The sequence below is a fragment of the Bos indicus genome, chromosome X, assembly GCF_029378745.1.
Source record: "Bos indicus isolate NIAB-ARS_2022 breed Sahiwal x Tharparkar chromosome X, NIAB-ARS_B.indTharparkar_mat_pri_1.0, whole genome shotgun sequence".
Lineage (NCBI taxonomy): Eukaryota > Metazoa > Chordata > Mammalia > Artiodactyla > Bovidae > Bos > Bos indicus.
Genome location: NC_091789.1, coordinates 112,402,596 through 112,425,063, shown reverse-complemented (window position 1 = coordinate 112,425,063; position 22,468 = coordinate 112,402,596). Strand labels below are relative to the sequence as shown.

Genomic DNA, 22,468 nt, shown 5'->3' with positions numbered 1-22,468 from the left:
ATCTGTAATTCACTGGCAGAGCCCTGAGAGGCTGTATAATGTCCGTTCCTCCCCATCATCGCACGAGTAATAACCATCAAGCCCACTGGTGGGCACTGAGGAACTTCCTTGCTTGTGAGCTTGTATCCTGCTTTGGATCTAAGCCCCCTGCCCAACAGCCTTCGGTGATGACATCCCGAAGAAATCAGCACCGTGTCTCACAGAATCCAGCCCAGATTGAAAAGTAATGAACAATTACAGGATACCAAATTAATATTTAATGAAGATGTAAATTATTAGAGTCAATACTGAATTGCTCAGTGAAATCTATTCCAGCCAGAGAGAGCAGCAGTGGTCTGTAGAGGCAGGAACTGTCTTTCTTATGAGCCATTGTTGTCTAACTTCTCCCCAGCTCTAGCTGAGGCCTTGGCTCAGATTCCCCTAACAGCTGATAGTTGCAGCTAGATTGAAATCAATCTTAGAATTCTCCTAGCCATTTTATTCCTAATTTCCTTCTTTTTCCACTCTTTCTCTCTGTGCTCTCTGTGCAGTCCGAAACAAACTCCGTGTAGGGTTTCTGACATTAGACTTGCCAACTGCCAGCACTCTGTCCCTGTGTTACCTGGGTGTCTGCCCCGTTGAGAGGGACATGATGACTCCTGGGCAATTCCACACCTTTGCAGAGTGGGAAGAGTGTCTAAGCCTGCTGTGTCAAAAGAACCTGCCAATTCCTCAGTCAGAGCTGGGGGTGGGTGTAAAGGAGCTGGTCCATGAAACTACACGGGACACAGGGCGAAGAGGCAGGGGAGAGAGAATCCCAGGCTGCAGGGTGTATGGAGAATGACAGCTGGCTGTGCAGGACACTGAGCCCCTGAAGGGCCAAAATATGCCCAGAGCTGTGTCTGTTGCTCAGTTTACTCTCAAGCCCTCATTCAGAAGACGTGATAACAGCACTAGGGGCTGGAAGCAAAAATAATCTCCCAGGAAAACAGTTTCCCAGCCAAGAGCCCCTGCGCTCAACCAAGCTAGGGACTGAGAGATGAGGAAGTTAGCCCAAAGGCTTCTCTGCTGTTTTCCCGGTTGGTCTGGCAAAGAGCCACTTCTTTGTCCACTAGGGATAAAGAAGACAGCACCTTTGCCAGGGCACAAGTCCTCCAGCAGTTTGGAGAAACTGTTTCAACACGTTGCAGGCTGAACTCCATCCCCAGGGCAGCTGGGCCACGTGTAAGCAGTATGGAGCCCACAGTGAAGCCATCTAAGTCCCAGAGGAGGTGGGCTCTGCTTCCTAGGATCATGAATGATTGTGTCCACGCTGTGAGACCGCCTCTCGCCCTACTGGAGCCTCAGGGAGCCTTGGCAAAGGGGAATCCCCAGGATAGCTGCAGCCACTGGGGAATACATGCTCCGGCTCACACACCCTCTCTACCCGGCCGAGAATGCTCACTGCAGACTGGAATGTGAGAAGGGCTGCTCCGTCACTCTGTCATCACCTTTCAGAGCTGTTACTGTGCTATCTGGTAGCTCAGCAGGTGGCTTTCTGTCTTAACCTATTTTATTCATGAAGACTGATTCTAGGACCTACAAGGCTCTCAGTCCCACACTAATTTCTTTCTCTCTCTAAACAGCCTTGTGAAGGCTCAAGTGAGCCTGCGTGTCACAGAAGATGAAATGTTTCCCCCTGCAATGCTAGAAACCACTCTAGGTATTTCAAACAGAGAGGGGTTAACACCAGTAGCTGATTGTGTTGGTCACAGAAGAGTAAGAAGCCAAAGAGTGGTCCATCAAGGAACACAGAGATTGTTGTTGTGTTTAGTTGCTAAGTTGTTTCCAACTCTTTGCAACCCTGTGGACTGTCACCTGCCAGGCTACCCTGTCCATGGGATTCTCCAGGCAGGAATACTGGAGTGGGTTGCCATTTCCTTCTCCAGGGGATCTTTCCAACCCAGGGGTCAAATCTGCCTCTCCTGCATTGGCAACACTTTAGCCATATTCTGTTTGTAAGAAGGGGGTCATTAGGTATAGCCCACACTCAAGAAGAAGGGATCACCAAGGGCATGAATGGCAGGAGGCAAGATCTTAGAGGCTGTCCATCACAGGATTGTAGCCACAGAGGCACAGGCAGCTTTTGGTTTCGGGGTCCACAGCTTATGCAATCTGGGGAGCCCTTGAAATACAAAGCATTAAAAATTACAAATAAAAAATCACGGTCAGGTTCAGTAACTGGTGAAAGAATAAACAAATTGGGAAGAGCCATAAAATAGAATACTATTTGGCAATGAAAAGGAATGAAGTATTGATTCATACTACACCATGGATGAACCCCGAAAACATTCAGTGAAGGAAACCAGTCACAAAAGACCACATACTATTCGACTCCATTTATATGAAAATGTCCAGAATAGGCAAATCTGGAGAGACAGAAAGTAGATTAGTGGTTTCCAGGGCCTGGGAGCCAGAATTCACTGAAAAGTCACAAGGGAAATTGAGGGTAGACTATGGTGACAGTTGCAGAACTCACTAAATTTACTAAAAACCATTGAAATGTACACTGACAATGGGTGATTTTCATGGTTTGTAAATGATATTTCAATAAAGCTGTTAAAAAAGTATACACACAGGGCATTAGAGAAGGTGATGGCACCCCACTCCAGTACTCTTGCCTGGAGAATCCCATGGACAGAGGAGCCTGGTAGGCTGCAGTCCATGGGGTCGCTAAGAGTCGGACACAACTGAGCGACTTCACTTTCACTTTTCACTTTCATGCATTGGAGAAGGAAATGGCAACCCACTCCAGTGTTCTTGCCTGGAGAATCCCAGGGACGGCAGAGCCTGGTGGGCTGCCCTCTATGGGGTCGCAGAGAGTTGGACATGACTGAAGCGACTTAGCAGCAGCAGCAGCAGCAGTGCAAGGGAGAGGCCCTGGAGCTTAGGCTTCATTAACTTTTTAGAAAATGTATCTCTGTGGAGGAGATAGAGCTATTGCAGAGACAGTGCCTGAGGTGGTAAGGGGAGGAGGCGATCACTGGGCTTTTCCTCCTTCCTTTCTCCCTGCAGTCTCCTGCCTAGGCCTCCTATTGCCCCGACCTGCCCAGAAGCCAGGGAAGTGGGGCGCTTCATGACACCGAGTGGAGATACCAAGGGCTGGGAGGAGATCTGAGAGCAAAGAGGCAAATGAAAAATTCGTGGGCCCCATCCTGCAAGGCTGCCTCCACACCCCAATGCCAAGGCAACTTGGTCCAACTGTATCTTTTGAAGTTGAGACATGTCTCAAGAGGAAACCCATAGAAGGCCCATGTTTCCAAATGAAGACATAAGCTGTTGATTATTTATCATCAAACAGTATAGACAGCTGGGTTGGTTGGTTCGTTTGAGCTAAAGTTTCAAAATCATTTATTCATGCATATATATGTATGGAAGGTTGGAGAGCAGGCTTTGGGTGGGAAAGAGGAAGGGAACTAGGAGATAAGTCATGGAAGAAGAATATTGGATGTGTTAAATACCCAGTATTGGATGTATTGTCCTGCTTTTCTCATTTAGTGGTTGCAGGCAATGGGTAACAGAGCAGGGCTGTGGGAGCAGTCAGCCCCAGATGCAGGCCAGAAGAGAATTCATTGTTTGTGGAGAACTTAAAAAAAATAATAAAACCTACTAAAAGTTGGTGTCTTTTATTATCAACATGTCCAAGTAATTCTAAACAATGTAAGTCATAATATTCCTCCTCTCATATCCCAAATACCTTATTAAAGTTCAAAAATTGCTGAAGTTACTGTTGAACTTTAAATAATAATATATAAGCTTCAGATGAGCACATTTTCATTGCTTATCCTGTAAGAAACATTGTTTTCTGCATGGGAGGTGATGCAGAGAGCCCCAATTACATAGTAGGTGAGGGACACAGTGATCTCGGCTACACACACACTTGATTCTAGAGTAAGATAGTGTTGGTTTGAAATTGTGTGGGCTTCCCTGGGCTGAAGTTTGTGTCTCCAGTCCTGGTGGTACTACAGATTCCTTCATTCAAATGGGGGATTCAGAAACACAATGATAGCACAGTGACTGAACACGGAGAAACAGAAGTTGACTTGCTTCAATCGTCATTCTAGGGGCGGTGACTCTGAACCATGAGGGACTTACTCTGTTGGACTTGTTTTTTAATGTGGTTTCCCCCTCCTTCAAAAAGACATTAACGGATGACAACCTATATGAGAAAGGAATCTGAAAAAGAATAAATATATGTGTGTGTCGAACTGAATCACTTTGCTGTGCACTTGAAACTAACATAGTGTTGTAGGTCAACTATACTCCAATAAAAATTTTAAAAATACATTAACATAAATAAAATATTAATCCACTTCATTTTCTTTTTCCTTTTGGCACTATTTCTTTTTATTTTACTTGTATCTTTATTCATTTAATAATTTTTTTTTTTAGTTTTCTATTTTTTTAAATTTTATTTTATTTTTAAACTTTACATAATTGTATTAGTTTTGCCAAATATCAAAATGAATCCGCCACAGGTATACATGTGTTCCCCATCCTGAACCCTCCTCCCTCCTCCCTCCCCATACCATCCCTCTGGGTCATCCCAGTGCACTAGCCCCAAGCATCCAGTATCATGCATCGAACCTGGACTGGCATCTTTTATTTTTAGTCAATTTGCTATTTCTACTAGAGGGAAAGTTCAACAAAAGATAGATTTTTCACTCTTTGTGTTTCTTTCTTGGCCATTATAATCATTTGTTTTATTTCATAATTATTACTGAAAAAAGATTTCATCATATAGAGGAAGTGTGTGCTTAGTTGATTCAGTCGTATCTGACTCTTTGCGACCCTATGGGCCACAGGGCACCAGGCTCCTCTGTCCGTGGGATTTCCCAGGCAAGAATACTGGAGTGGGTTGCCACGCTCTCCTCCAGGGGATCTTCCTGACCCAGGGATCAAACCCACATCTCTTATGTCTCCTGCATTGGCAAGCAGGTTCTTTACCACTAGCACCAGCTAGGAAACCTGCAGAGGAAGGAAGATTTAAAAATAATGTGCTCTGGGTGTCAAGTATTGATAGGTATGTGATGCATAGAACCGAAAGGTATCCTCCCCATAAATAAGGAAACTGAGGCTCAAAGAGGTGAAAAAATTTGCTGAAATCCACAAAAGTAGCAAATAAGAGACCAAAGATTCAAACAAGATTATATAGTCAGCAGGAAACATGTATTCTTTACATGTATGAACTCATTTCATACTAATCACAACCAGTATCATTGTTCCCAATTGACAGATGAGTGACAAATGGCCTTCCCAAAGGCCCATAGCTAGTAAAAGGCAGAACAAGGATTTGAACCCTGGGAGCACTGCAGACTCAATGGACATGAATCTGAGCAAACTCAAGGAGATAATGGAGGACAGGGGAACCTGGCTTGCTACAGTCCATGAGGTCACTAAGGGTTGGACACAACTTAGCGACTGAACAACAGCAACAAAGCATCACCAGGAAGCAACCTGTGTAAACCGTGGCTCTGGGCGTCCTCATCAACCAAGGCTCCCTGCCAAAGCCATGCTCATTTCCCGTGGCTGCTGCACTGTCCTCTCCACCATCTACTCCCATCAAGAAGGAAATCTAGCAGACGCATGTGGGTGATTTCTAAGGACACAACTGCCATCTGGTCTGAAGTTAGCTCAGCCTGGCTGTTCACTTGGTTTACTTTGAGAAGGGAAGGATGAGAAAGAAGACTGACTTTTTAGACATCGATACTTGGGGGTTCTAAGATATATTTGACTCCTACAGACTCAGACGTCTTGGCAAGCTTTCATAAAGGCTGAAGCAAAGTGCATGGTGCTTCCATCACAGGTAATACTGACCTGCAACACTAGATGGCGAAATGGTGCTATGTTACTGTGCTGGCATCTGAAAAAGCTTGGTATAAAACTGATCCCCCAAATCCAAATCCATTGAACTGTCCTTTGAAAAAACAATGTTTATTTTTGGAAAATAAAGTTCTATGTGGAGTTAATATCTTATTTTTAAAAAATCATTGTTTAGAAATGCCCTATTTTGGACAGTCTCAGTCGCCTAGGCTCTATCAAGTAGGTAAATATATGTCTCTTTGCCTAATGGCCAGCTGGTCAAAAGCTACCTCCTAATTGATCAGATAAAAACGGGAGGATAACAGAAGATAATGGAGATAGTACGAAATGTACTTTCAAAAGCTGCATGTTAACATAAATGTGACATAAATGTGACAAATGTATAAGGCACAGATGTCATCTGTCATGGCCTCTTTTGTTGAAATAAACATAGAAGCCAATAACAAATTGGACACACTGCTCTTTCTCATTTCATTCATTCAAGAATAAGCACTTCTTATGTACAAGGCAGTTGTAGGCAGCACAGAATACAAAGAGATTTTTCTTCTGGCATTTAAGAAAACTGTGTTCTAGAGGGAGACAAAAGACAAATGTGCCACTACTGTCAACCATCAGACCCTGAATCATTCATTCTCTGGAGCCTTACAGGTAGAGCTGCTAGTCCCTTCTTCCTCCCTCATCCCCTGCAAGCTGTGGGACCACCCAGGGTCCTGACCTGGGCAGGCAGCACATCAGCGTATCAAGACTGGCTCTATCCGGGGGCTCTGGGCTGAGTTGGTATTGCTCCGTGATTTGCCTGGGCAGATCAAATCTAGCAGAGTCTCTGTTGTCAGAAATGCAGAATAACTATCAGCAGGAGGGAGGGAGGAATAAAGGTGTTCAGCTGTTGAGGAGAATTGGTCCAGGAAGTTTTCTAGAACATTGCCATGGGCAATGAAGAAAAGATGAAACTGTTGTTTAGTTGCTAAGCTGTGTCTGACTCTTTGTGACCCTATGGACTGTAGCCTGCCAGTCTCCTCTGTCCATGGGATTCTCCAGGCAAGAATACTAGGGTGGGTTGCCATTTCCTCCTCCAGGGGATCTGCCCGACCCAGGGATTGAATCTGTGCCTCCTGCATTGCAGGCAGATTCTTTACCACTGAGCCACCTAGGAAGCCCCTGAAGGTGGAATTACAGGCCCAGAATATTATCCACACAGAGGCAGAGAGCTCTGTCTCGGTGAGGGGAACCTACAGGGATTAAAGCAATGGTCCTTAAAAGTATGGTACAGTCACAAGCCTTAGCATCTCTAGGAAACTGTTAGAAATGTATATTCTCAGGCTCTACCCTAGATCTACTGACTGAGAAACTTTGGGGGTAGGGCTGAGCTGTCCCTGTGTTAACAAGTCCTTCCTGCCATGTGATTCTGATGCATGCTTAAGGTCCAGATCCACTGGGTTAGAGGATGGCCCCTGCCAGGGAGGGGTGATAGACGAGAGAAGCTAAGCAGGGATTAGACCATGAAGCGCTTTGTGCTAAGGAGATATTTTTTTCTATTTGTTTTATCTTGTAGGCCACATGGGAGCCACCGAGGGTTTCTAAGGAAGGAAGTGGTCAGAACAAATCTGTGCTTCCAATCCATCATTCTCAGGATGGCGTGGAGGAGGATGTGGAGAGAGGGGAGATACCTTCCCACCACCACCTTCAGAGCATCACTAGTTTCTCTTCTGCCTTCACCACAAAGCCCCACCCCTGGCTCTCTTTGCTTCTTCTGTAGCCTTGCCTCCCAGTGATCTCACCAGCTCTCCTGGTGTCAGCCATCCCCTCAGCAGGTGACAACCAAACCCACTTCTTTAGTCCGTATCTTGCACCAGGCTGACTGGTTCGACTTCATGAATGTCCATCTCACACTCAGCACAGCTGAACCTGAACTCACCATCCACAAACTACAGCTTCTTCTCCTGCCTTCTCCACTTCTGTTTGTGGCATGGCTGTCTATACTGCCATTTAGTCAACAGCTGCCCTGGGGGATCATCCCCCAAACTTCTTCAAACCCAGGCTGACAATCACAGCCTATTCAGCATTCTAGGCATCCTCAGCACATACTTTTATTCCAACACATTGACTTGAGTGTTGGGGTCTGAGGGTGAGCACCTTAAAGTTAAACAAGGCTCATTTGCACATGCATCAAGGTGGCACGTAGCAGAGAAGCTGGACGAGGTAGAACTAGGATTTTTAGTGAACAAAGGAGTGAATTCCACCCCTTAAAGCTGAGGGTAGAGACAGACCAGAGAACAGTAGGGAGATGCATGTGACGCCAATTCGTATGGTGACTGCAAACCCATACGGGTCTCTGGTAAGCCCTGAAAGAATGCACAGCTCAGGGGCATGAGGAAAGATTGGTTATGAGGAAGTGGGAGGAAGTTACAAGAAATGACAGAGGGAGTGGGTATGGAAGCAGAGGCAGCAGGTATAGATGAAACTTTCTAGAAGACTGGGGAGGAAAGAAAGGGAGATGGGCTAGCATTTCATAGGAGAAGGAAGAGAAAGGGAACGGTGTTTGGGCAGGGTCTTGTTTCAAAAGGTAGGGGAAACTTTGAATATGCAATTCAACAAAAAGCAAAAACAAAAAATCAGTGGAGTAGGAAAGACTTAAGATGACAGACAGGATTGAGGGAGGGCTCAAAACTCACAACAACCAGGGTAGATGACATCATGGACACAGAGGGAGGGGCTGGTCTTGGAGCAGAGGATACCTCTCCATGGTGGAGAGCAGACGGGCTGAGTTGATGCTTTCTGAACATGTCATCTCTGAGGTTGGTGAGGAGAGGTGGAAAAAGATCCAGAGATGTTGAAGTGGTGAGAAAGACAAGTCAGCAAGTTCACAGAGCTGTCTTGTGATGCTGGGGAGAGAAAAATGGAGGCAGGAAGAGGTGGGTGGTCTTTGAGAGAATAGAAAATGTTTAGAACTTGCAGAATTTGATTGGCAGTCAGTAAGAGGCCCCAGATACAAGCTTCCCAGCATCATCTACACTGGGCCCACACCCTGAACTGCCTCCGTTTCTCCCCTGCCTGTTGGAAGCCTTCTCCTCTTCAAGCCCCAGCACCAAAGTCACTGCGGTTCTGAAATCGTCTTTAGGAGCCCATCCCCAGGCACAGCTGTTCTCGATAATAATAACGTTTATGTAGTGCTTTACAGCTTAAAAGCAATTACACATACCTTTTCTTACATACATTATCTTAATTAACTACTCTCTCTGTAGTTATATAGCACTCTGTTCCTTACAGGAATGTTAACACTTTATCAGTTCATATGCCCCCAAAACTAGACGTTTTGTCTACTAGTGAGTTTATTAAAAAGCAGCTCTGCACCTGACTTACCTTTGTAACCCTGTGTCTAACATAGCACCTGGTCCTGATTAGCAACACAAAGGCATGCGTTGAACTAAATGAATGAATCTCTACTGAAAATAAATGTTTACAACAATCCTATGGATCCTTCAAGACCTAGTTCGATGACAATTTATTCTTATATCCCATTAGTAGTATCTTCTTCAGAGTAAATAAACATGCATGTATGCATGCTCAGTTGCTAAGTCGTGTCTGACTCTTTCAGACCCCATGGATCATAGTCCACCAGGCCCTTCTGTCCATGGGATTTCCTAGGCAGGAATATTGATTGAAGTGGGCTGCCATGCCCTCCTTCAAGGGATCTTCCCAACCCAGGGATCAAACCTGTGTCTCCTGCATTATAGGCATATTCTTTGCTGCTGAGCCACCTGGGAAGCCCTAAATAAACATAATTCCGTCTATTTTCTTCTCAGACACTATATTTTCATTCTTTAGGTTTCACAGTGATTTTATTCAGACTTCTTGAAATTACTCTAAAACCTTTAGTGTTAAGGAATCAGGAAAGACCTCAGCGAGTTCTGAACCATCAACGCTTCATTACTCCTGAATGAAGTTTGGCACAGGCTTGGGGTCAGCTTTGGGTAACTTTTCCTACTGGTTACTAAAAGATATTAACAGGCACAATGAGGTTCTTGTCCCTAAATTCAGTTAGCATTAGTCTTCATTGTTAAGTAGTAAGGGCTTTTGCCTTGAAAGACAGAGTAGAAAACCACCCTGGTTCTTGAGATGAACCAGAGTCGATTCTAAACATGCGGTTCAGTTTTAAGACATCCTGGTGATTTTGGTCTGTAGGCAACTCAGAACCTTCTAATTAACCTATGGCATCCAAGTGGAAATAAAAGAGAATGGCCTCCCGAAAGTCTAAAAAAATACAAGGGCAGGTTGCCCCAATCCAAACTTCACCTACAGTTCCCTAGAGTTTGTGGGATTCCTAGCAGGAAGAAGGTGGTGGAAGCCATATTTTATCACTGTAAGTACAACTCCATTGATGGCTGCCATGTTCTGGAAGCCATTCCTAGCTTCCCTTCTCACTGTTGAGATCTGCTGGGAGACAGGGATTGTGGTGAACAGATGTAGTGTTTCCCAAACTGGGTTACACATGAGGATCACTTATATGTGTTAAAAATATGGATTTATTGCAACTGACTTCCCTGAGATATGGATGCAGTTGATTTGAGGTTAAACCAGAGAATATATATATATATATATAAATTGTCTAAGGTTGGATTCTCTTAGAATCAGACCTTGAGATAAATGGGAGAGCAAGGAGTTTTTCTAAGCAAGAATTCCAGGGCGGGGGTAATAATAGGGAAGTGAGGGAGGGGAGACGTCCAATAAGACATGCGTGACTGAGCAGTCATCTTTGTTGATGGTTGTTGTCAAAGGATGGAGTGTGGTCAGCAAGATCATGGAAAACAAGTGGTTAATAAAAACTATTGAGTAGTCACATAAAATCCTAGTGAGGTTTCCCACATCTGGTCTCCTGTGAGCGTGGCTGTATCCAAAACCCCAGGATGCTTGTTGCAGCTGACACTTTTAGTGCCCACCTGTATCCCCTGGGCAGTCAACATTCCTGGGCAAGCCAATCAGATGGCCTTCAACTGATCACATCTGCAACTCTTTGCCTTTGGGCAAGGGAGCCAGAGCCTCCTTGGTTCACCTGTCAGTCAGGCTGGCAGTGCCAGGAAGTCAACAATGGAAACTGACTAACACCCCAGCTTATACCTACCTTGGGTGGAATATTTCTAAGATGTGATCCATGATTTCCCACAAAGACGACTCCAACCTTTTACACTGAAATGGACTTCAATCCACCTGAAATTTTAACAAGACTACTTTATTACCAAACAACTCAGGTGAACAACACACAGCTGACAAGAAATGGATTAGACAAAGGGAAAGATGAAAGCACAGTGTCTCATCTATTCCTGACGAGGAGGGAAAGAAGGGTCCCAGTCCACATCGAGGTGTCTCAATTGTCTCAGCAGCTATGAAGCCAAGGACGCTGACATTTTCTGTGCATCAAGACTGCCTGGGATGCCTTCCAGCTGCAGCATTGGGACCTTAATAAACGAGCCATATTATGTTTATACTTTACTGTTTAAGTAATGCTATTTCACTCTGTGTAAAGCCACTTAAAACACCAGTGGAAACACATGCATGGACCATGAAACAACTTTAAATGGATAATCAATTTTTATCACATATTGAGGGTTAGACTGCTATATCTGAGTGAATTATGAAAGTATGTGCTCTGGCTAGGCGTGTTTGCATACCAAATCTTCTTCTTTGTCACAGAACCAATCTATTGTAAGCACACTGGGAGTTTTGCAACTCTAACACTGAAAAACTTCCATTCTGAAAGAGTTTTTCAGAACTCTGAAACCGTGGATGTATTTTATTTGGGCTTAGCTGTGAAACATTGTCTTAGAACATCTTAATTCCCTTGTACAATTCTCCACTAAAACAGAGGGAATAGGATCAACATGTAAAACATCAAGAAAATATGGCCAGCATGAAGATGGGCTTACTGATGGGAGTATAGACTGTACAATGTACCCTAAAGCTTATGGGATATGGTTTCAGAACAAACATGGAGAATTTGTTTAGGCAGTGACAAGTAAACACATGGAATTCATTACATCTGCAAAGCAGGGCAGGATGAGAAGGTAAATGTGGTCAAGGAGAATTTGGACCAATTCATGGATAACAGACCTTTAACAGTTCACTAAGGGGAAATTAGGGAAGTTCAAGTTACATCCTTAGCCCCTGAGGTTGATGACATGGATGTGAATTGCCGTTTTCTTACAAAGGAGTGGTATCACCTTCAGATAGAGAACACAAGATTGGTGGACCACTGATCTGACATGTTGTGACATTTCTTATGTGAACTAGAGGATGTTGAAAATGTCATAAAATCTGAGAGCCCTGAACCACCAAGAAGCTGTCAGCTCTTCGATCTCTCAAGTTCCCTGAAGCACTTGCTGTTCCTTTTCTGGTCCCCAAAGTGAATGGGATGGTCATGATTACCCTTCCCACACACCTGATACAATACACGCCAACTGTCAACTTCATAAAGCACTCTCAAAATTGATGATCTCCTCTATTGATAAATAAGGATGCAGAATTGTGAAGGGTAATAGACCAATCTTAATTTTACAAAATGATCCATACCTCAGACAAACATTAGTTCATTTATTTAGCACATTTGACCATATTCTAAGTACTAAAATAGAATCAAGATCAATACTGCAGCCAAGATAGCCTCATCACCGGTTGGCTTCACTTTAAAAAAAAAAAATCTTTTGGCCACATTGTGAAGCATGCGGGATCTTAGTTCCCTAAACAGGGATCAAACCTATGCCCCCTGCATTAGCAGTGTGGAATCTTAACCACTAGACTGCCAGGGAAGCCCCCCAGTTTCAGTTTAAAAAAAAATTTTTTTTGAAGTACAGTTGATTTACAATGTCATGTTAATTTCTGCTGTACAGCAGTGACTCAGTTATAAATGTATATATTCTTTCTCATATTCTTTTCCATTATAGTTTATCACAGGGTACTGAATATAGTTCTCAGTACTATACATAGGACCTTGATGTTTATCCATCCTATATATACTAGGTTGCTAATCCCAAACTCCCCATCTATCCCTTTCCCAATCCTCTCCCCCTTGGCTGACTTCACATTTAAAACCAGTGTTACATTAAGTTTGACTATGTAACAAATCAAGTGAGACCATTTCAATCAAGTCCCCATTTGATATGTGACCATGTGACATGTTCACACACTTAGGGACAACCACAGGGGCTACACATGTTCCTCAGATCTGAACTGTCACATCATGATAGGTTTACATCAAAGACTCTCATGTTAGAAGATATAATTTTGTGCATGTGATCAGTTTAACTTGTATTAATTGATTGTATTAAATCATGGAATATTTTTTTAACCACAGTCTGACCTGTGTGCTGAGATGAATAAACATGTGTCTTAATGTAAAACATTCTTACACGAGAAAGAACATTCTGGTTTTGTTTTAGGTCATTGTTCATATAGGTCTTTTCTAACTCATATTATTTTTCAAAATGTTCATAAGCCTCTGAGAATTTATTTCTATTACCTCTGCCCCCTTTATGATTTGCAGGTCAAGAAGCAGGAAGAGAAGGAGGAAGAGGAGAGGGAGAAGAAGGAAGAGGAGAGGCAGAAGGAGGAAGAGGAGGGGGAGAAGGAGGAAGAGGGTGAAATTTAAAGAGATGGAATTTATTACCAAAGAAGAAATGATTTGTGAATAACAAATGTGCATTCAATCAGCACATGACATAGGTCAAACCTCTGTTTTAAGTGATAAATACATTAAGTTCATTAAAAAAGTAAATGATGGTAGTATTCATTTAACCAACATTAAATTCATCAAAATAATTTATAGATTTGGGTTTAAGAGAAAAACCACTAAAAAATTTCCATTTAAAAAAAGTTGTTATCAGATGCTGGACTTTCTGATACATGACAATGATTCTCATTAAATCAAGGAGTATTTTGAGTATGAAAATAATGCATGAAAAGCATTTTAAAAATTAAAATGGAAATGACTCTTCCTGCTTAGTAAATGTCATAAAAAAGGAGCAAAACTATATTTTCATTTACTTTCAGTAAAGTCTGAAACATCCAGCTTTCGTGCAAAATTGGCATAAAAATATAAGAAAAACACAAACAATTGAAGAAAATATGAAAATGATTGCTATAACTAAAGCCAGGAAATTATAGCATTCTAAAGTTTTCTTTTTAATATTCCTGCACCAATTCCTTGAACTCTGAGTATAATCTACTAAGATAACTCAATGGTAAATAACAGCAAAAAAAATAAGTCATTCCTTTGTTTAAAAGCAGATTTAAGTACCTACATGTCTTGTGTATTTAGTATTTTATGGGAGTAGCAGATGGGGGGGTTACAAAAGAAGTTTCAAATCATTTCTAAGTTGAAACCAAATTGGGAAGTAATATACATAAAACAACCAGGAAATTATAAAATAATACATTAGTATGGAAATATAAAATAATATAGCATAATCTGTCTATACAAATGTACAACGAACATAGATGGAAATGTCTGATCTCAGGTTAGAGAAAGAATTCACAAACCCTAGTAATTAACCAAATTAAAAAAAGATGTATTGTATACATATACAGTCTAAACATACACACACACACAAGCACATACATATAATTAGACATTCCTGTTGCTTCCAGATTACACTGATAATCAGGTATTTTTCTAGCTAAAACTGTATCCACTGCAGTTTCTATTTTTGAATTCTCTAGTTGGTGTTTGATAGTAATTCGGCAGTATTCAACAAATCGTAAATTAAGAGGAAATAACAGATAATCTTCCTAATGGGGAAATCCCTGTATACCCCTGAAATGAACTTCAGCTCTGCCAAATTCATGTAAAATTCCCCATGTATTTGTTTCCAATTATTCCACATTAGGCAAAAATATGCAACATGACTATGTTCTGCCCTAATATTCTTCTTTACGTCTCTAAATCCTGACACATCTCTAACATTCATTTGATGAATAATAACATTTTGGTGCACTAGGTAATACATATGTTTTTTATTTGCCACAAAGAACTGTATTTCCTCAACTGATTTATGTACCACCTGGACAAAATTATTTTTATTACAGTTTATTTCATTTTCTCCAGCATCCACAAAAACACTTGTAAATAGTCAATGACAATGGCAAGAAAGAAAGAAGGAAAAGAAAGAGAAGACAAACTTGAAATTCAAAATCAAAACTCTACATTTCTTCAGAGAACCCCAATGAAAAATGCAGCTGGAATACTTTTAAACTAACAAATTCAAGGTAAAATGGAACAGTCACCTACTTTTTTTTTCTGTGATTCCTTATGAACAACTAGATAAAATTCACTGGCAGTTCCAAATTTTTCCAAAACAGAAATAATTATTTGGTTTATAGTTTGCAGAAGGGACTTATAAAGAAACTATACAAGCCACAAAAAGTTATCATGACATAATACAAAGAAAGTGAATGATATTTTTTTAATCGCATGACTTCATTTCCTGAATTATATTTCATCTAGGACCTGAGAAAAAGTGTAGGGAGTATTCTACGACTTCTAAATTAAAAGTACTCCATGGATTATTGTGTCATGTATCATTTTGATGACTTCTATGGAATTTTCCTGGTAATTTTTTAACCAAAAAAATTGCAACATGTTAAAGTCAGCAATTCACAGAATGTTTGGAAAACATACCCTCTTTTGAGGCCTTTTGCTTAATGAATATAACATGGACTCATTTCATTCCTCCTTTCCTGGAATAGCTTTGAATTTCAAACATTTGTTAGCCATTAACTACACTTTGCATCTAATACTTTGTATGTGTATAATGCAATTTGGAGTCCACATGTAAAACTAACTTATTTGTGATCCTATAACTCTAGCAATGGCCCTGACCAGTAACCACTCAGGTCAACCCTCCCTTCCTCCCAAATCTGAACAATTGATTCTGACTGGAGCTAAACAGATTAACAGGATTTATCATCCAAAGATACTTTATGTGCCTTTCAAAGTTACCCAAGCCAAGTCCTCCAGAATCTTCTCTAAATGATTTATTGCTTTGTTTTTTTCCCTCTGTTTAGCTTTAAGTTCTACCCAAGTCAACATTTGTATCACTACAAGCCTGCCTCCAAAATCTGGTGACATGAGTTATTTTTGCATGATTCTCTGAAGCAATGAAAATAAGAGACGCTGGTTTGCTAGTGAACAGGTTCCCAGATACCGGCCATAACATGTACAAGTAAACATGAACATACATACTCATAATGTAGGCATTTCTTGACTCAGAAATGCCTAACTTATGAATCTCGTAAACATACAAACAGCTTAACCAGGGATGGTATCAACTGCTTTTGTTAGCAGCCTTAAGAGTCTTCTCTGTGGCCCAGTTTCAGCCTCTCTTCACACTGATCCACAGACTTTGGGGAGAGGAGCAAGGTGAAGGTCATAGACATTTGGAAGATGTGGATTTACCAAGTGATTGCACACGTGCACCCCCACCCCCAACACACAAAGTGGTGGCTCTTTGTGTGATCTCTAAATGTTCACTCACATGCAGATAAGGTGTCTTACTATATGCATTAGGAATTACCCATTGGCTTCTACAGCCTTTCAGATATGTTCCACAAAACTGATTTGGGTCACTTAGCCCAGGACAGGGCTTCCCAGCTGGCGCTAGCAGTAAAGAACACACCTGTCAATGCAGCAGATGTAAGAGACATGGGTTCGATCCCTGGGTCGGGAAGATCCCCTGGAGGAGGGCATGGAAGCCCACTCCAGTATTCTTGCCTGGAGAATCCCATGGACAGAGGAGCCTGGAGAGCTACAGTCCATGCAGTCGCAAAGAGTCGAACAAGACTGAAGTGACTTAACACACACACACACACACACACACACACACACCCCAGAATGAGCAGCACAGAATGACCTGTGTAACCTAGTTGAGGGCTGCAGGTCAGTTCCCACAATGGTGCAACCCAGCTCACATAATAGCCAGTAAAGTCTCCTGCAGGGGTTGAGTTATTCTTCAGTGTGCCTATAACAAACAATGACTTTTTTTTCCGTTGACAAGCTTCTGTTTTAAGTCCCAAATAGCCAAATGGATAATCATTCATCTATTGAAGAATGAATTTATTCTACATTTATTGAGCCCCTACTGTGCTCAAACTCAAAACCATTTCGCTTATGAACAAAGAGGGCACACACCCACTACCAGAACAACAAGAATATAGTTGTTGTAACAGAGGCTCAAATGGAAATGAGAACTCAAAAGAAGATACTACTTTGGCCAAGGAATTCAGGGACACTTTCCTTAAGGAAGTCTTGGTTTGACTATGCCTTGAAAGATGGGTGTGGATTCAATTGGTGGGAATGGGGTTGGGAAAAGGAGTCCACTTAGGCACAGAAGTGGAAAAAGTGCAAAGTCACTGAAGAGCATAATATGATCAGAACATGAATTACCTGATGAGGAGAAGAGGGGAGCCGACAAGGCCAGGAGCCGGGAGCAGATATGAGGAGCTCTGATGAATAAGATGAGGCAATGTGTGGGCAGTGGAGACACATAGCAGGGTTTTCCTTTATTTGTCTTTAAACCCTTTTTGTAATTGTGAAATATAAAAATTCAGAGAAGTGTATAAATCATAAGTTTAGCTAAGGGTATTATTATAAGGCAAACATCTCTCAAGGGCTTCCGGGGTGGCTCAGTGGTAAAGACTCCACTTGCCAATGCAAGAGACTCAGGTTTGATCCCTGGGTCAGGAAGATGCCCTGGAGGAGATGGCAACCCACTCTAGTACTCTTGCCTGGAGAATCCCATGGACGGAGGAGCCTGGCAGGCTACAGTCCATGGGGTCGCAAAGAGTCGGACATGACTGAGCATCTAAACAACAACAACAGCAAACACCTCTGAAATCAACACCCAGGAAACAGAATGTTCCCAGTGCCTCAGAGTCCTCTCTTCATGAGTCCTTCTAGTCATTCTCTCACCCCCTTTAGGGTAACCACTAATCTGACTTTTATGAAAATGACACCTTTGGTTTTTAAACCAATTTTACTATCTAGACATGCACTCCTTAAACATGGTTTAATTTTCTTGTTTTGTGAACTGTATATAAATGCTTTAAGTTAGTATATATTCTTTCCTGTGTCTGGCTTCTTACATGGTGTTGTATTTTTGAGCTTCATCTGCGTTGCTCTGGTAGCTGTGATTCATTGATTTTCATTGCTCTGGAGTATGCCTGTGTGTAAATATATCACATTTAGCCACCCTACCGTTGATGGCTATCTGGATTATTGCTAGTTTGGGGCCATCACGAATGGTGCTTCTAGGAACCTTCTTGTGCCTGTCTCTTGATGCACATACCATCTCCTAATGTTGGCAGCATCACAGTGACACCTGAACGAGGAGTAGCCTATGTAGACACTCGTGACAAAGAAACTCCTTAGAAGATCGAGAAACTAGTTAGGCCACTCCTAACTAGTTTTGAGTATCTGACTCGGGATGTTGCCTCACTTGTCAAAATCTTACTAGGCAGAAAGTCTTCAGTTTCTAATATTCAAACCAAAGTAGGAATATTTTATTTTCACAATGGATTATGGGAGTAAGAAATCGGATTTATCATAATCCTTGGTCCACAATGGACTCTATTATTTGTCCATTCCTGGTCTACTTCAATTAGTTTTTTTTTTAAATTGTTTACTTGGTTAGTTTGAAAAATAATCACCTGTGAATCCACAGTTCCAAACAAAAGCCAGGACCCTGGTAATAACTACAGCTCACTCTATGTTTTCCCCATCATTCCATCCTCCGGCCTCTCCCTACCTGGGGTAGAGGTATTTTTGAACATTACGTAAAATTCTCAAAAAGGACTATTGACCCCAAGTAAGTATCCATTTGTGCTAGGCAAGTAGAAAAGAATATTGATTTCATTCTCTTTATGTCCTGCTATTTCCAGGGAGGTAGATAAATGATAAAACAATAAGTTGTGTGAATCACGTGAACACATTCTCCCCAGACAAAGCAAATCCAAGGGCTCCACAATTTTTTTCATAGGTAACTACTCACTCCTTTTAGAAAGGTAGCAGAAATATAGCTTATGATGCAACAGACTGAAAGACAAGCCAGATGTGAGAAATGTATTCCTTGATGATAAAATTGCATAGTGCCATGCGGTCTAAATCCCTTTTTATAAAAATATGGTTACACATCATTGACATTCCTTGATAGTAAAATTCAACTGGATTATTAAAACTCATTTTAATGGCAAAAATTCCTTTTTATATGTTATGCCAGCCAATTGCTTGCTTTTCAGTTTAACCATGAATATACACCTTTGGTGGATGGAGTATTGCCAGGACAGGGTAAAGGAATCTGAATATCATGGTTTTGAGAAAAGAACGATAAATCCAATATTACAAAGTTACAGTAGATGGTGCTAGACGGGTGCAAAAGATGCAACAGCCATTTGCACCACCTTCAAGATTTCTCCTGAGCTTAGCAGTTTAGAAAATGTGCAATTTAGATTATATCAATTCAAGAGAGGCACTCAGATAAAACAGTTGAATTAGTGAGATCAATGAATGCAGAACCCTATAATTAGACAAATGTTAAGGTTTTTATGGAAATTAACAATGAAGACAACTTTAAAGTTAAGGTCAGATCGTCTATCTTTCTGGGGTATTGGTGCCAATGTTAAGCTACTAAAAGAATGATTTTCTATTCATTTAAAATAACGTCAGCTATAAAGTTAATTTTTAAGCTACTTTGTTCTGGTATTAGTTATTTATCACTTATAAAGTATTGGTACATTACATAGGTTGGCTTGGAGATTTAAACGTCCCATATAATGCATACAAAGTGACTTACAAAGCATGACCTAATATAAATTTTTCTATAGACGTAGATTATTATTTTTATCGCTATTTACTTGAAAATTCTTTAAAAAATTTTTGTTCTTTACTTTTTTATAATTTTATTTATTTATTTTTGGCTGTGCTGGGTCTTCATTGCTGCACATAGACTTTCTCTAGTTGTGGTGAGTGGAGGCTACTCTCTAGCAACAGTGAGCAAGCTTCTCATTATGGTAGCTTCTCTTGTTGCAAAGCACAGGCTCTAAGGCTCATGGGCTTCAGCAGCTGCAGCTCCCAGACTCTAGAGCACAGGCTCAGTAGTTGTGGTGCATGGGCTAAGCTGCTCCGTGGCATGTGGGATCTTCCCGGAGCAGGGGTCGAACCCGTGTCTCCTGCATTGGTAGGCGGACTCTTTACCATTGAGGCACCAGGGGAGCCCTCATTACTTTTTAATAGCCACTTTGGGCTGGGTATTCTTCCTCTGATTTTTCTTTCTTTCTTTTTTTTTTTTTTTTAGCTTTTCAGATGAAATGGCTGAGTCATAGGATAATGAAGTGAATAACTTGGAACATGTCTCTTTTCTCCTTGTGGCCACAGTACAAAATGACTTTTAAATCAATGAGCTGGAGATCAGGCAAGCACCAGCCCTTAATGAGAGAGTGATCTAGGGTTAAGAAGAGAGGTTCCAAACCATCTCACTGGGCGCATCTCTGTAACAGATGCTTCCTTCCCACGATCAGCTGAATGCTCAGTGGAAGCTGGTCCTCGGCTTCCCTGAAGAAAGGAGCAACACGCCAGCACTAGCCACACTCTGGATGTGACTTATCTTAGAATCTGTCAGTGACTGTGGGAAAATGTCACATGGCACGTAAGTCACCCCTTGTCTCTTGTCAGAGCCATGTTCAGTCTAGGTCCATTTGTCGGACAGGGCATGGAGGAAATTCCTTTTCTGAAAGGTAACCCACATTCTCTAGCATTCAATCATATGTCCAGCTCCAAATACTCTCTTAAATGTATACTTGTATTGCATATTCTTGGAACTCAGAAGGCTTTTTCAGAGGCTGGGAGGTCCTATTTCTCAGTGAACTTTCTATTTATGAATCATCATGGCCTATTGATTGAATGTGTGGGCTGTAGTTCTAACACATCTGTCTGTTTTATCTAAACAGAACAGAAAATGTCCTATGGGCAGGGATACTGTGTAAAGTGATAGGGTTTTGCTAGAGTTTTGCTTTTTATAGAATTTAGAACCTAAGTGGTTAAAGAAATATAATATTAGTAATAGTACTAAATAATATTACTAATATTATTTAGTACTAATTATTACTAATATTATTTAGTACTAATTATTAGTACTAATATTACTAATATTATTTAGTACTAATAATAGTACTGATATTCAAATAGTAATATGAATATTTCTTTCATTTTTTTCCCAATATATGTTTATTGTCCCTAGAAGAACGTGTCTCATCCCAGCTGCAATCAATAATGACAGAAGTCACAGTGGCCATGGCTTCTTCAGCCGCATTGATGGTATATCCAGAAACTAATATGCGATAAGCCTGTCCAGTAGGAAGGAGGAAAAAAATCCATATTTTTAAATGTCATACGAGCGATTCGTGCAGTTGCCCAGCAGCTGACTTTCAGATGTTAATAATTAGGCTGCAGGCCAGGCCCATGGCTCAGTGGCTAACTACCGTGTGTGCTGCACACGGGAGACCTCAATATGATGCTCCCTGGATGCTCTCCTATCTCCCCCCTGGGAGGAGGAGCCCCATGGAGGTGACAGCGGGTGCCTTCAGAGGAGTGATTGGCGTGATGTATCACCACTCACCATCCCTCACCGGAGACCTGTTTAGAGCGAGATTACAGTCTCCGCAGAGCCTCTCATTTCTCCTGGTCACGGGGTGACGGAGCACTTCACAACTTGCACTCCAGGAAGGCAGGGAGGGATTTAAACGCGAGGCTACAAGGGCCCCTCCATAAACCTCAGCCAGATCAGCTCTGATTCATAAGAGGTTTCTGCTTCCTCTGCCTTCTAGCCAGCCAGATCAATGTTTATGGAAAAATGTAAACTTGAAACGGGGAATGGAATATGAGTCACCCATATTTCATCTGATAACAAATTTAACAGACAACTGGGGAAGCCTCTGAAGTTCTGGAAGGAAAATGGCTCTTTCTCAGAATTGAGGTATCTTTACTACCCATCTCTATGGAGCCCCTACTACCACTAATGGGAGAACAACCCCTATAAGGTCAACAAAAATGTTCTTGTAATAGTGTTCATTAACAGCGCTGCTCAGTGACTGTTTAAAATCGTTCCTGCTACGATCTTTCCCAGGGATGAAATAATTTGTTTCATTTTTAACCATTGCTGGTAATTCTAGGATTTCCAAATCTTCCCCTATGCTTCTTATCTTGAAGACATGATCTAACATTATTATTTTTATTATTTGAGGCTTACTATTTCTGGGGATGGTCTCTCAGTGGTTTTTTGAAAGTTAATCCATCACAATGATTAATGAGATAATATTCTTTTCTTGAGATTGCTATCAAAGGGCCCATCAGCTTCCCAAATTCAGAACTTCATCCCTTTTGTTTCCATCTTACCCTTTGCTTCCCGCATATGATTTACTACAAAGCCCAGCTGTTTAATTTTTTTCCTCTACAATATCTCTAATATCTATTTGTTAAGTCACTAAATATATATTAAGTGACAGGAACAATTCTACAAATGGGGGTTTTGTGCTTGAGCTAGGCCTGGGATCTGCTTATTTTCATAGTCACTATCCTAGACCAAGTCTG

General features: G+C 41.4%; 1 long non-coding RNA gene across 1 annotated transcript; it reads right to left on the bottom strand.

Annotated features, from left to right (window-relative positions):
- Positions 1-381: 381 nt before the first annotated feature.
- LOC139180935 (uncharacterized) lies at positions 382-20,985 on the bottom strand. The gene is made up of 3 exons (XR_011565121.1): positions 10,961-20,985; positions 8,577-8,723; positions 382-4,986 (listed from the first exon to the last, which is right to left on the bottom strand). It is a non-coding gene; the product is annotated as an uncharacterized lncRNA (long non-coding RNA).
- Between the last annotated feature and the right edge of the window lie 1,483 nt (positions 20,986-22,468).